The 12,003-nt window shown below is 35.2% G+C and overlaps 1 protein-coding gene across 1 annotated transcript in view; it reads left to right on the top strand.

Annotated features, from left to right (window-relative positions):
• Positions 1-8,544, top strand: part of OTUD1 (OTU deubiquitinase 1) — a 153,936-nt gene extending 145,392 nt beyond the window's left edge. The window contains exon 3 of the transcript XR_004229789.1: positions 8,154-8,544. The gene's annotated coding sequence lies outside the window, so the exon portion shown is untranslated. The remainder of the gene's footprint in view (positions 1-8,153) is intronic.
• The last annotated feature ends 3,459 nt before the right edge of the window (positions 8,545-12,003 follow it).

Genomic DNA, 12,003 nt, shown 5'->3' with positions numbered 1-12,003 from the left:
TTCATTTTAGCTCAAATATTTAAGTCAACTGGTATTTTTCTTACTCATCTTAATGCTTCCAGTAAGTGTCATCAATGAATTGAGGTCCTTTATAGTTGAAGATCCTGGTATCATAGGATTCTGTGAGGTTCAATTACAAAGAATATTTAGAAACCTAGAAGAATACTGTAATTGGGTTAACATGGGGTAAATGTGTTGAAAAGAGCTCAAGGAGCCACATCATATAGCCAATTTAAGCCAAAACTAAAGTCTTATACTAGTAGTTCAAATACATTTAGCACTTGATCAACAAGTACTAAATGTACTGGTTTTTTAACTAAAATTGATTTAATAATAACACAATAAGAGCCTTAGAATTGAAACACACACTCCTTGTGAATTGGATTATCTTAGCAATTATCCTTTAAATCCAGGAATATCTTTTGTTCTCTCTGCCTGTATTAATCCCATTATATTAATCTTCAAGAGACTATGAGATTACTTCAATGCTTAGTCAACAAACATTTATTAAGCATCTATTATGTGCTAGGCACTAGGCAAAGTGCTGGGGATCCAAAGAAACAGGAAAATAATTCCTGCCTTTGAGGAGCTCACAACCTAATGGGGTAGTCCAGTCAAGGAGTTGAGTGTCACTGGATTGTGGAATAGGTAAAGGGGAATAAAGAATACAAAGATTGGAAAGGTAGAAAGGAGTCACATAATGAAGGGATTTAAAAACCAAATGGGAAATATTATATTTGAAACTGGAGGAAAACTACACACCTCTCAGATTGGGTAAGATGACAGGAAAAAATAATGATGATTGTTGGAGGGGATGCGGGAAAACTGGGACATTGATGCATTGTTGGTGGAGTTGTGAACGAATCCAACCATTCTGGAGGGCAATTTGGAACTGTGCTCACAAAGTTATCAAACTGTGCATACCCTTTGATCCAGCAGTGTTACTACTGGGCTTATATCCCAAAGAGATCATAAAGAAGGGAAAGGGACCTGTATGTGCACGAATGTTTGTGGCAGCCCTCTTTGTAGTGGCTAGAAACTGGAAACTGAATGGATGCCCATCAGTTGGAGAATGGCTGAATAAATTGTGGTATATGAATATTATGGAATATTATTGTTCTGTAAGAAATGACCAACAGAAAGGCCTGGAGAGACTTACATGAACTGATGCTGAGTGAAATGAGCAGGACCAGGAGATCATTATATACTTCAACAACAATACTATATGATGACCAGTTCTGATGGACCTGGCCATCCTCAGCAACGAGATCAACCAAATCATTTCCAATGGAGCAATAATGAACTGAACCAGCTACGCCCAGAGAAAGAACTCTGGGTGATGACTAAAAACCATTACATTGAATTCCCAATCCCTATATTTATGCCCACCTGCATTTTGGATTTCCTTCACAAGCTAATTGTACAATATTTCAGAGTCTGATTCTTTTTGTACAGCAAAATAACAGTTTGGTCATGTATACTTATTGTGTATCTCATTTATATTTTAATATATTTAACATCTACTGGTCATCTTGCCATCTGGGGGAGGGGTTGGGGGGTAAGAGGTGAAAAATTGGAACAAGAGGTTTGGCAATTGTTAATGCTGTAAAGTTACTCATACATATAACCTGTAAATAAAAGGCTATTAAATAAAAAAAAAAATATTTAATTTTGTCCTCACAAAAAAAAAAAAAAAAAGAAACTGGAGGAAAACAGAAACCACTGGAGCTAATTGTACTGAGTATGGTTTGAAATTTTGTCAGAAATTGGGAATATTTTGGATAATGTTGAAAATTTTAATTTGTTGTTGTTTTAAATTCATTTTATTGATTTTTTGTTTTCATATTGCCTTAATTTTTCTTGTATTCCTTCTCCTGTACACTCCAAGAGAGTCATGCTATATAACAAAGGATATTCTTAAAAGAAAAAAAGTTATAAAACTTGTTCCCCTCCCCTTCTACTTCTCTATAGGTAAGATAAATTTCTATATGCAACTGAGTATGTTTGTTATTCCCTTTGAGCCAAATCTAATGAGAGAAAAGTTCAAATAATGCATACTTCTTCCCTCCCCCCTTCTACTGTAATAAAGTCTTTTGCAAAAATGTAATTTATCCCATTTTGCCTCACCTTTCCTTCTTCTCCCAGTGCAATCCTTTTCTTCATCCTTTATTTTTAAAATATTTTATCAACTTTCACTGGTACCCTCTATGTATATTTCTCCTAAATGCCCTAATAAAAATATAGTTTTCAAAGTTACTAGTGTCGTCTTCTTATATAGGGATGTAAACAGTGTAATCTTTTGAATAACATGTTTTTTTTTTCCTTATGTTTCTCTTAAGTCATATTCAAAAATTTAATTTTCTGTTCAACTCTGGTGTTTTCATCAGGAAAACTTGAAAGTCTCTATTTTATTGAATTTTTTTTTAAAACTCCTGAAAGATTATGCTCAATTTTGCTGGGTAGATGATGCTTGATTATAATCTAAGTTCTGTTGCTTTCCAAAATATCATATTCCAAGCCTTTCAGTCCTTTATTGTTGAAGCTATTAAATCATGTGTAATTCTGGGAGTCCTTTCTAGTTAAATTGTTTCTTTCTGACTTTTTGCAGTATTTTCTCTTTAATCTGAAAGTTATAGACTTTGGACATCATATTCCTGAGAGTTTTTGTTATGGATCTCTTTCAGGAGGTGATCAGTGGATTCTTTCAATTACTATTTTACTCTCTGGTTCTAGGATGACAGGATAGTTTTGTTTAATAATTCCTTGAAAGATATTGTTCAGTCTCCTTTTTTGATCATGACTTTCAAGGAAGTCCACTGATTCTTAAATTATGTTTTAAATTAGGTCTACTTTTTAGATCAGTAGTTTTTCCAAGGAGGTATTTTGCATTTCCCCCCTACTTTTGATTTTGTTTGATTCTTGATGTCTCATAGAGTCATTAGCTTCCACTTGCTCAATTATACTTTTTAATTTTATTTTTAAAAATTTTGTTTTTCCCAATTACACATAAAAAAACAACCTTTTTTGGTTATACATGTACCTTCTTTTTTTTTTTTTTTTAACATATTTCCTTATGAATCATGTTGGGAGAGAAAAATCTGAACAAAAGGAAAAAAACAAATGAAAGAAAAAAACAGAAAAAAAAATGATTATAGCATGTGTTGATTTACATTGTCTTCATAATTCTCTCTATGGGGGCAGATGGCATTTTCCATCCAGAGTTCCAATTCTACTTTTTAAGGAATTATTTTTTTCAGTTAACTTTTGTACCTTCTTTTCCAATTGCCCAATTTCACTTTTTTTGACCTCTATTTCTTTTTTATTTTTAATTTCTTTTATTTGGGAAAAAAAAAGAGTAAGAAAAAAAAGAAAAAAAGAAATACAAAACAAAATAAAGCAGAACAAATGAGAACATTGTCATGTACTCAGCAGAACATCAAGGAGAATTCAAAATATATAACAACAAATGACCAGATCAAGAAAGTGTATATATATATATATTTTTTTCTTCTACTAATATATATATTAGTAGAAGAAATTATATTCATGAATGGCCATTTTTTCTTTACTTCCTTATAAATTATTCTTTGGTTCTCTATTCCACACCTTATTTATTTTTTTCTTTTCCTCCTTTTTGTTCCCCCCACAACTCCCAAGCAAGCTATAGTTAAGAAAAAATATTTATGTATATAGATATAGATATAAAACCCCACACACATACATATACATGTCTTTCCTATCCTTTCTGTCTCTTTATTTAAATTCTGCTCTATAACTTGCCTTGCTATTACTTAACTCCCTTCCCCCTGCCAAGGATCCCTCCCTTGTCTTTTTCCCTTAACTTTTGCTTCCCCATCCACCTATTCCTTCCCTCTTATTTTGGAGATATAGATTTATAGATTTTGGAGGGTGCCATACCCTTCTTAGTATATGTGTACCATTGCCTATTGAACCCATTCCCCATGTGAATAGGTTTTCAAAACTACAAGCCCCCCTCTAATGCCTCTATAGCTATTCTTCCTCTGTACCTCATTTGTATGATTGTTATTTTTGCCTTAATCCTGCTAGTCTTTATTTTGAGCTATCCTATTGTTGAGGTGAATCTTCAACACATACATAGCATAAAAAACATAAACAATTTCTCTAGGTTTAAACAGTTTGCCCATATTAAGTTCCTAAAAACTGATCTTTCATATTGGATCTTATATGTTAAATTTTCTAAGTTCTGGTTTGGTTGATAGAAAGTCCTGAAAATCTGCAAGTTCATTGAATGTCCATTTTTTGCCATTCAAAATTGTAGCTAATTTTGCTGGATATGATATTTTTGCCATAGGCCTAGTTCTTTTGTCATTAGGTACGATTCCAGAACATGTGATCTTTTAATGTGTCTGTTGAATTCTAATTTTAGGTCCAGCATATTTGAATTGTTTTTTCCTTGTTTCTTGAAAATCTTTCTCTTTAATCTGGGGGGTTTCAAAATTTGGCAATAATATTCTTATGTGTTTTTTATATAGTATCTCTTTGAGGTGACAATCAGTGGATTTTTTTCTATTTCTACTTTCCCCTCATGTTCTATAACTCCAGGACAACTTTTTTTTGGGATTATTTCTAAATTATTGCGTCAAAGTACTTCTCTTGGTCAGAACTTTCTGGAAGAAAATTATTCTTATATTTTCTCTTCTTGATCTGTTCTCCAAACCTGTCATTTTTCTTATAAGATGTTGCACATTCTGTTCTATTTTCTCATTCTTTATAATCTGTTTTGTTATTTCTTGGTCTCTCATACTTTCACTGGCTTCCCCTTGCCCAATTCTCATTTTCAAAGAATTATTTTCACCTTTGAGATTGCATCTCCTTTTCCAGTTGGTTAACTTTTTTCTCCCCATAATCTTGTTTTTCTTGGATGATTTAAAAAAATTTTATTGTTTAGTTTTTCCTCAATGTTTCTCTTTTGATTTTTAAATTCTTTTTTGAGTTCTTCTATCAGTTCTTTCTGGTCAGTGAGCAATTTCATGTTACTCTTTGGGGTAGAAGCTTTTTTGTACTTCAGTGTCCTCTTCTGAAGATGAACCCCGGTCTTCCCTGTTTCCATAGTATGTTTCTATGATGGGGTTCTTTCTTCTTTGTCAGTTCACTTTTTTAATAAGCAGTATTAGTCTAAGCACCCCTAATCCTGGGATGGGGAAGATGGTATCTCTGGCTTTACTTCAGCTTTCCACCCTGACCAGGCACTCCAAATCAAGAACTCCCCCTTCCTGCAAGTGCCCACAGCCAGCAGCATCCTTGCCCTATTGCCTCTGCACTCACAGGTGCTTGATCCTTCTAGCCTAAGGCTGTGTCCTGCAGCCCAATTGGGCCTGGCATTCCCAATCAGCCAAGATTCCCTCAGCGCTCCCAGATTCAGACCCCGATTCCACCAACAGTCAGGGAAGTGAAGGTACTTGTGGTTCCTGCCGAGGTTCCAGCCATACCCAGATAGTCCTAGGAGCACCACTTGGTGATTCTGTTGGAGCTAGACTGAAGTGTTTGTTAATCCCAGCCTTGGGCCCGTAGTATCAGGAGGACCTCTGTTCTATCCCAAGTCTTCTTGATTTTTCACCAGTGTATGTTTGCTCTGAGGCACAAATTTGTGGGGGAAAATCAGGAGAGCTTGAAATTTATTGACCCACTCTGCAATCTTCCCAGAATCCTCTTGCCAATTCCACTTTTTAAGGATTTTTATTTTCCTAAGCTGTTGACTCTTTTTAAATGATTCTCTCTCATCACTCTCATTTTTTTTTAAAAAAAGTATGTTTAAAAAAAATACAAAATTAAAAAAAAAAACAGAAAAGAAAAGAAAATAGAAAAAGGGGAAAAAATTGTCATGTGTCCAGCAGAACATCAGGGAAAATTCAAATATATAACAATAAAGTCTCATATCAAGAAAGCATATATAATAACAGAAGACCTTATAGTCATGATTGTCCATCTTTGCTTCCTTGTAGATTTTTTCTGTTTTCTGCTTTGCACTTTTTACTTTATTATTTCCCTCTTTCACCTCTCCCCCAGCAGACTACAGATATATTTATTGTACATACATACATACACACACATAACATACACATATGCACACACACACATATATATATATATATACATACATAGACATACATCTAAAATAATATTAATATGGCTGATATAATTTAGATTTCTTTCTTGATTGAATCTTTAGTTTGATTTTATTTGAGATCAATGATTACTACTGCTATTTTTTCCTCTTATCATTATTATTGTGTTTCTGTATATCTCTTATTTACTATCTCTGCTAACTCTTCTACTTTTCTATTCCTTAAGTTACCTTGCTATTTATTAACCTTCCCTACCCCACCATGGATCCCTTCCCTATTTTCTTCCCCTTCCCTCTTTATCCCATTTTCATAGTCTACACAACTTATCCCACTCCCATTAATCTAAACACCCTTCTGAACCCTACTCATTTTAATCCTAGTTCTAATCTTACTAGCTTTAGTGATTCTTAAGAAAATTACTTACCTTCTCTGAACCTCTTTCTCCATTTATAAAATGGTATAATAATATTTACACTTCATACTTCATGTATGTCATGAGTATGACAAAAGTACTCTGTAAATCTTAAAACAAGATAGAGATATATCTAATCTTCTTTGTATCTTTCTTTATAAATTCCTTTTGACTATATTCTTTCTTTAGAGCATTAGTCTGTTAAAAATAGATAAAATGGGAGTAAATTTGGCTGAAATTATAAAATCACACAAGTCTTGGACCATCCTTCTTTTGGAGGCATCCAAAGGTGACCAGGGAAGAGTCAATAAGACAGACTAACTCAGGAGCTGGTGTCAAACCAATTTCCTAGGAAGACAGGAAATAGTGAAAAAACTATTTTGGATCACATTCCCCTGCCTCAGCCACTTGGGTGGTGTGGTGGCAATTCAAAGTTATAAATAGAGATATTTTGCTAGAAGCATCTTAGAGAACAACCATCACTGAAGTTTGTTGCTGACTGTTCTTTTCCATGGAAATGTAGAAACTACATATAAACAATTTATAAGACTAGCTTTAGTTAGCTTTTTACAAGCACAATTTGTGGAAATTGTAGCACCTTTGTCAATTAGTGGGGTACTATGGGAATTCTTTAAAATAATTTCACTCAGTGTTCTATTTTGTTAAGCTTCTGGACAGCCAAACAGGATTTAAATGATTGATTAGCAAATTCTGCTAATGATTTTGATTAACTCTATTTGTTTTGCCTGTAATTATCTCCCTCTAGTAATTAGAATTCCGTCACAGTGCTCAGAATTGATATAATTTTGGATAAAGATCATACCAGTAAGATTTGGATGTATTTATAATTTCCAAGCAATTATAGGGCACATTTGGCAAAGCCTTAGAATCAGCCCCCTTTTTGAGGGAAAAAAAAAATAAGCAATTGTCATCTATGAAAGATATCTGGTAATGTAAAATGAATGATTTCCTTAAAACAACTCTCCCCAAGAAAATTATATGCTCTGTAAAGACAATATTAGTTTAGAATAAGTCACTTTAAGAAATGTATTTGGATATCTAATTTGTTTTTGCCTCCCTGTCCATCTCCCCACTCCCTAGAATAAGGTCCAGCTAGAATAAATTTATCTCAAGGAACATAATATCCAATGTTAACTACAAGGTGAAGACATTTAAACCTCTTTTTGGACCTGGACCTTTGAAAATCCCCTATTCTAGTGACCTGGGCAGATAGATGGCACAGTAGACAGAGTGCTAAAACCTGGAATGAGGAAGACTCATTTTCCTTAGTTCAAATCCAGCCTCAGACACTGACTAACTGTAATACTGGATAAGTCACTTCACCCTGTTGGCCCCAGTTTCCTTATCTGTAAAAATGAACTGAAGAAAGAAATGGCAAAACACTCTGGTATCTTTTCCAAGAAAACGCCAATCAGCTCTTGAAGTTCCCATGGGACGTAACCAAAAGGACTGAACAACAATAAATTCTAGTGACCAGAAGAGAAATGTGTTTATATTTTAGGAGATGATTTCTACCTGCTAATGATCATGGGCCAAATATTATTAAGGTGGGTTTTTTAAGAAGATTATAATATTCTGTAAATGTTTGAGCAGATATTATTTTATCCCCATAGGAAAAATGGAGCAATTATCCAAATTTACAAGATCCATCTGAAAGCCAAGTCCGAACAGAGGTTTAGATGTCTGAGCCTCGGAGTTTATGTTGGATATTGTAATCTGTGAGGTAAATCTATTCTGCAAAGGGGTGAAAACAAGAACACAATGAAGTAGCTAATATTGATAGCATGTGGCAACTAACATCTCTGCCTATGCCTTACTGGTAAGGTCCACATAATTAAAATCAATTTTTCTCTTTGGTTGCCTACATTTTTTCAGCACTGTTCTTTTGTAAGTCTCTCTTTGAGGAGCTAATAATGATTGTGATCTGCTTTTGACAACTGTTTTAAGGTCATCTTAATTGGACTCTTTTTAAAAAATAAAGTGATGGAGACTAACTGTATAGTTATTTGCTCAATCCATCTTACAGCACAGAATAACATTTCAATGGTTCGCTTTTTGATGGGAATAATGGTATTACATCTCAGTGGGAGGCCGTGTAGTCCAATGGAAAGAATCCTGGATTTGCAGTCCCTGATTCTATCAGTTACTCTCCCCAGTGACCATAGGCAAGGCCCTTGGCTTCCCTGTGCCTCAGTGACCTCCTTTGAGAAAACCACGGGAATGGATTAGATGACCTCCACTGATCTGTCGTGACTCGGGTCTATGCTCTTATGGACACAGAATGTCAAACCTCCTTATTGTGTGGTTTCACGGTATGGCTCAACCACACATCCCCTATACAATTCTGCCAGAGAGGTGCAATTCTCCAAGGCAGAAACTCAACACTTTGCTAATTGGGGATAATAGATTCCTCAGGATGTGCTTTCTCAGCCACCTGGTGGTTTTGAATGGCAGCTTTTAAGCAGGTGAAGAACTTCCTGAAAATTGATCAAAGTCAGCATTAACACTCCTGCCTAAACAGTTTACCCATGCCAGCTTTTCCCCCACAAGAGCTGCTGACTGTGACAACTGATGAGCTAAACAGGGCCAGAGGTCAACAGTTCTGTGAAGTCTCTTAATTATTACAGGATCAACATGTTTTACAAATGTGTGTCCTGTATGCATTGCTAAACTGCTATAAAAATGGGAGTCAAGACGTTCTCCTTCTATTTCCCTTCCCCTTGACTAAAGAAGGAAGCCAAAGGGCTTTCCTGATATTCTAAATATGGAACTTAAGACAGAATGAGGATGAAGCTCTTAATTACTCTCCATGTTCATACTTTTACTGGATAATTGAGTCTATCTGCCCATGTGATCTACATTTTATCAGTTGAACTATGATACCATGATATATTGTGCATAAGGATATATCTAGTACTTTATTCAGAGCATAGCTTGGTTGGAATTTTGTGTCAGTCTGAAATTAGCAGCTTTTTTTTTTAACCTTAAATTAAACTTTTGAATATAGAATTATATGCTTTAGGGATCACTTTAGAAGCACTACACCTTTCTTCAAGGCAAATGTTTTTGCATGGCTACAGGCTGGTTCAGAGTAAAAAACAATAAACCTTCCTTCTCCTTCGTCCAGCCTTAGCCAACCATTTCCCTCCATATTCAGGATGCTTTTTCCTGTTCAGCTTTTTCATTGATATAGCTCTTTATTGTCTTGAAATCTTAGTGATCATTTAAATTATATAATTTATATTTATTATAATAAATGATATAATTATAACTTACATAAAATAAATTATATAAATAGTGGGCATTGCCTCAAAGGAGGATTTTTGGTTGCCATTACAAGGTCAGTGTGATTATTACCCTTATTTTACAGTTGAGGAAACTGAGGCATACAGAGGTTAAGGAGCTTGCTTGGCTAGTAAGTGTCTAATGAGGGATTTGAATTTGGGTCTTCCTAATTCCAGGCTAAATGCTCTACCCATTGAACCATCCACTGGCTACTTGAAATAGCATTCTGACATCAGCTGTCAAAAGCAAGATAGTGCCGATTTGACTGCCACAGAATGGCAGTTTCACTTTCTGTGAACACACTTACATGCATTATTTTCTCCTTTCTTTTTCCAGTATTTCCAAATCCAAGGCAAAGTTTCAAACAACATACAACCAAATCAAGAAAGGAAATTCAGGTAGTCCCTGAGTGTTCATTTCAATGGGATTTGGCCTGGAGGAAAAAAAAAACATAACAATATAATATTGGTGACAGTTCAGATATGACCACTAGCAAGGTAGAAAAGTTGCAAGTAAATTGATCCTTGAATATGTCTTACTGACATGATACAGATTTTAGATGAAGCTAAAAGTCAGGTCTCCTTTCTCTTTTGTTCAAATGAGATTGTTCAGTCTAATCCAAGAAGCATTTATTTAGCAGTTACTCTGTGCCAAGTCAAGTCCTGTCTCACAAAATCAAAAATATATAATAGTTCATTCCCTCAAGGAGCTCACAATCAACTGAAAAGAAGGTGCATTTGTGCAGATAAGTAAATGCAAAATAAATCAGAAACTGGAAGAAGGAAGGAGAATAATAACAATTGCTAAAAGTCAAGACAGGCATCCCTCTCAGAGGAGGTGACCCTGGAAATGACATTTGAAGGGAGCTAGGGATTCCAAGAGGCAGATGTATAAAGGAGGAGCATTCTAGATATGGGGAACAGCCCTTGTGAAGGCATGAGGATGAGAGATCAAGTATTGTGAATAGGGAACAGTAAATAGGTTGGGCTGACACAATAGAGAGAACATTGGACCTGGAATCAGGAAGACCTGCATTTCAGTACAGCCTCAAAAACTTACTGGCTGTGTGATCCTGGGCAAATTATTTAAAACTGTCTGCCTCAGTTTCCTCATTTGTAAAAATGGAAATAATAGCAACACCTATATCCCAGGGTGGTTGTAAAGATCAAATGAGATAATATTGGAAAAGCATTTTGTATAGTGCCTGGCACATAGTAGGGACTATATAAATGGTAGTTATGATGATGATGAGATGAGAGAGGAAATGTAATAGTGTAATCAGCTTAGAAAGATAGGTCCAAGTCACATTATAAAAGGCTTCAGATTCCCAAGAGAGGAGTTTGCACTTTAGACTAAAGGTGAGAGAGAGCCAACAAAGCTTCTTGAGTAGAATGATGTGATCTGCCTTGTGTTTTAGGGATCACTTTAGAAGCCGTATTGAGGATGGATTGGAAAAAGGACCGACAGAATTCTAGAACAATTAAGAAGAAGCAATTGTGAATGTTTGTTGTTATTATTCAGTCTTTCAGTAACATTCGACTCTTCATGACTTTGTGAAATATAGCACATCATACTAAGCATAGGATTTTCTTGGCAAAGATACTGGTGTGGTACACTTCTCCAGTTCATTTTACAGATGAGGAAACTGAGGCAAACAGCATTAAGTGACTTGCTTAAAGCTAGGCAGTGTCCAAGATTTGAATTCAGGAAGATGAGACTTCCTCACTCCAGGACCACCCTTTTTCAATATGACCTGGGGTAGCCTGCCATCACAGCACTGTGGAGCATAGCTCGAACAAATAACACAATCAGAACCGAATAAGCACACTCCAGGTCTTTTAGAGAAAGCTTTGTTATACCACCTAACCAGAGTGGGGTAAGCTGCAGAGATGAATTAGATGCATCTTGCTCTGTGGCTTTTTACTTAATTGTAGCAACTAAGTATGAATTAACCCCACTAAAGGAACCCTATTCCTGGGTCCAATTATATTGAACCATTTAGAGTAATTCACTATAATAGTCTAAAGGAGAGCTGTTGGTAGGAGTTCTAAGACTTTTCAATTGAGGATACAGTTTTTCTGTGCATTTCAGTTCCTATATTTTGGAGCAAAGGCTTCTCCAGATAAGTGATATAAAAAAATCAGTGTGTGCACTAAGGAAAGAAAAAAAATTATGTAT

Source organism: Sarcophilus harrisii, chromosome 5 (genome assembly GCF_902635505.1).
Source record: "Sarcophilus harrisii chromosome 5, mSarHar1.11, whole genome shotgun sequence".
NCBI classification, from domain to species: domain Eukaryota; kingdom Metazoa; phylum Chordata; class Mammalia; order Dasyuromorphia; family Dasyuridae; genus Sarcophilus; species Sarcophilus harrisii.
This window is presented reverse-complemented; position numbering and strand designations above follow the sequence as displayed.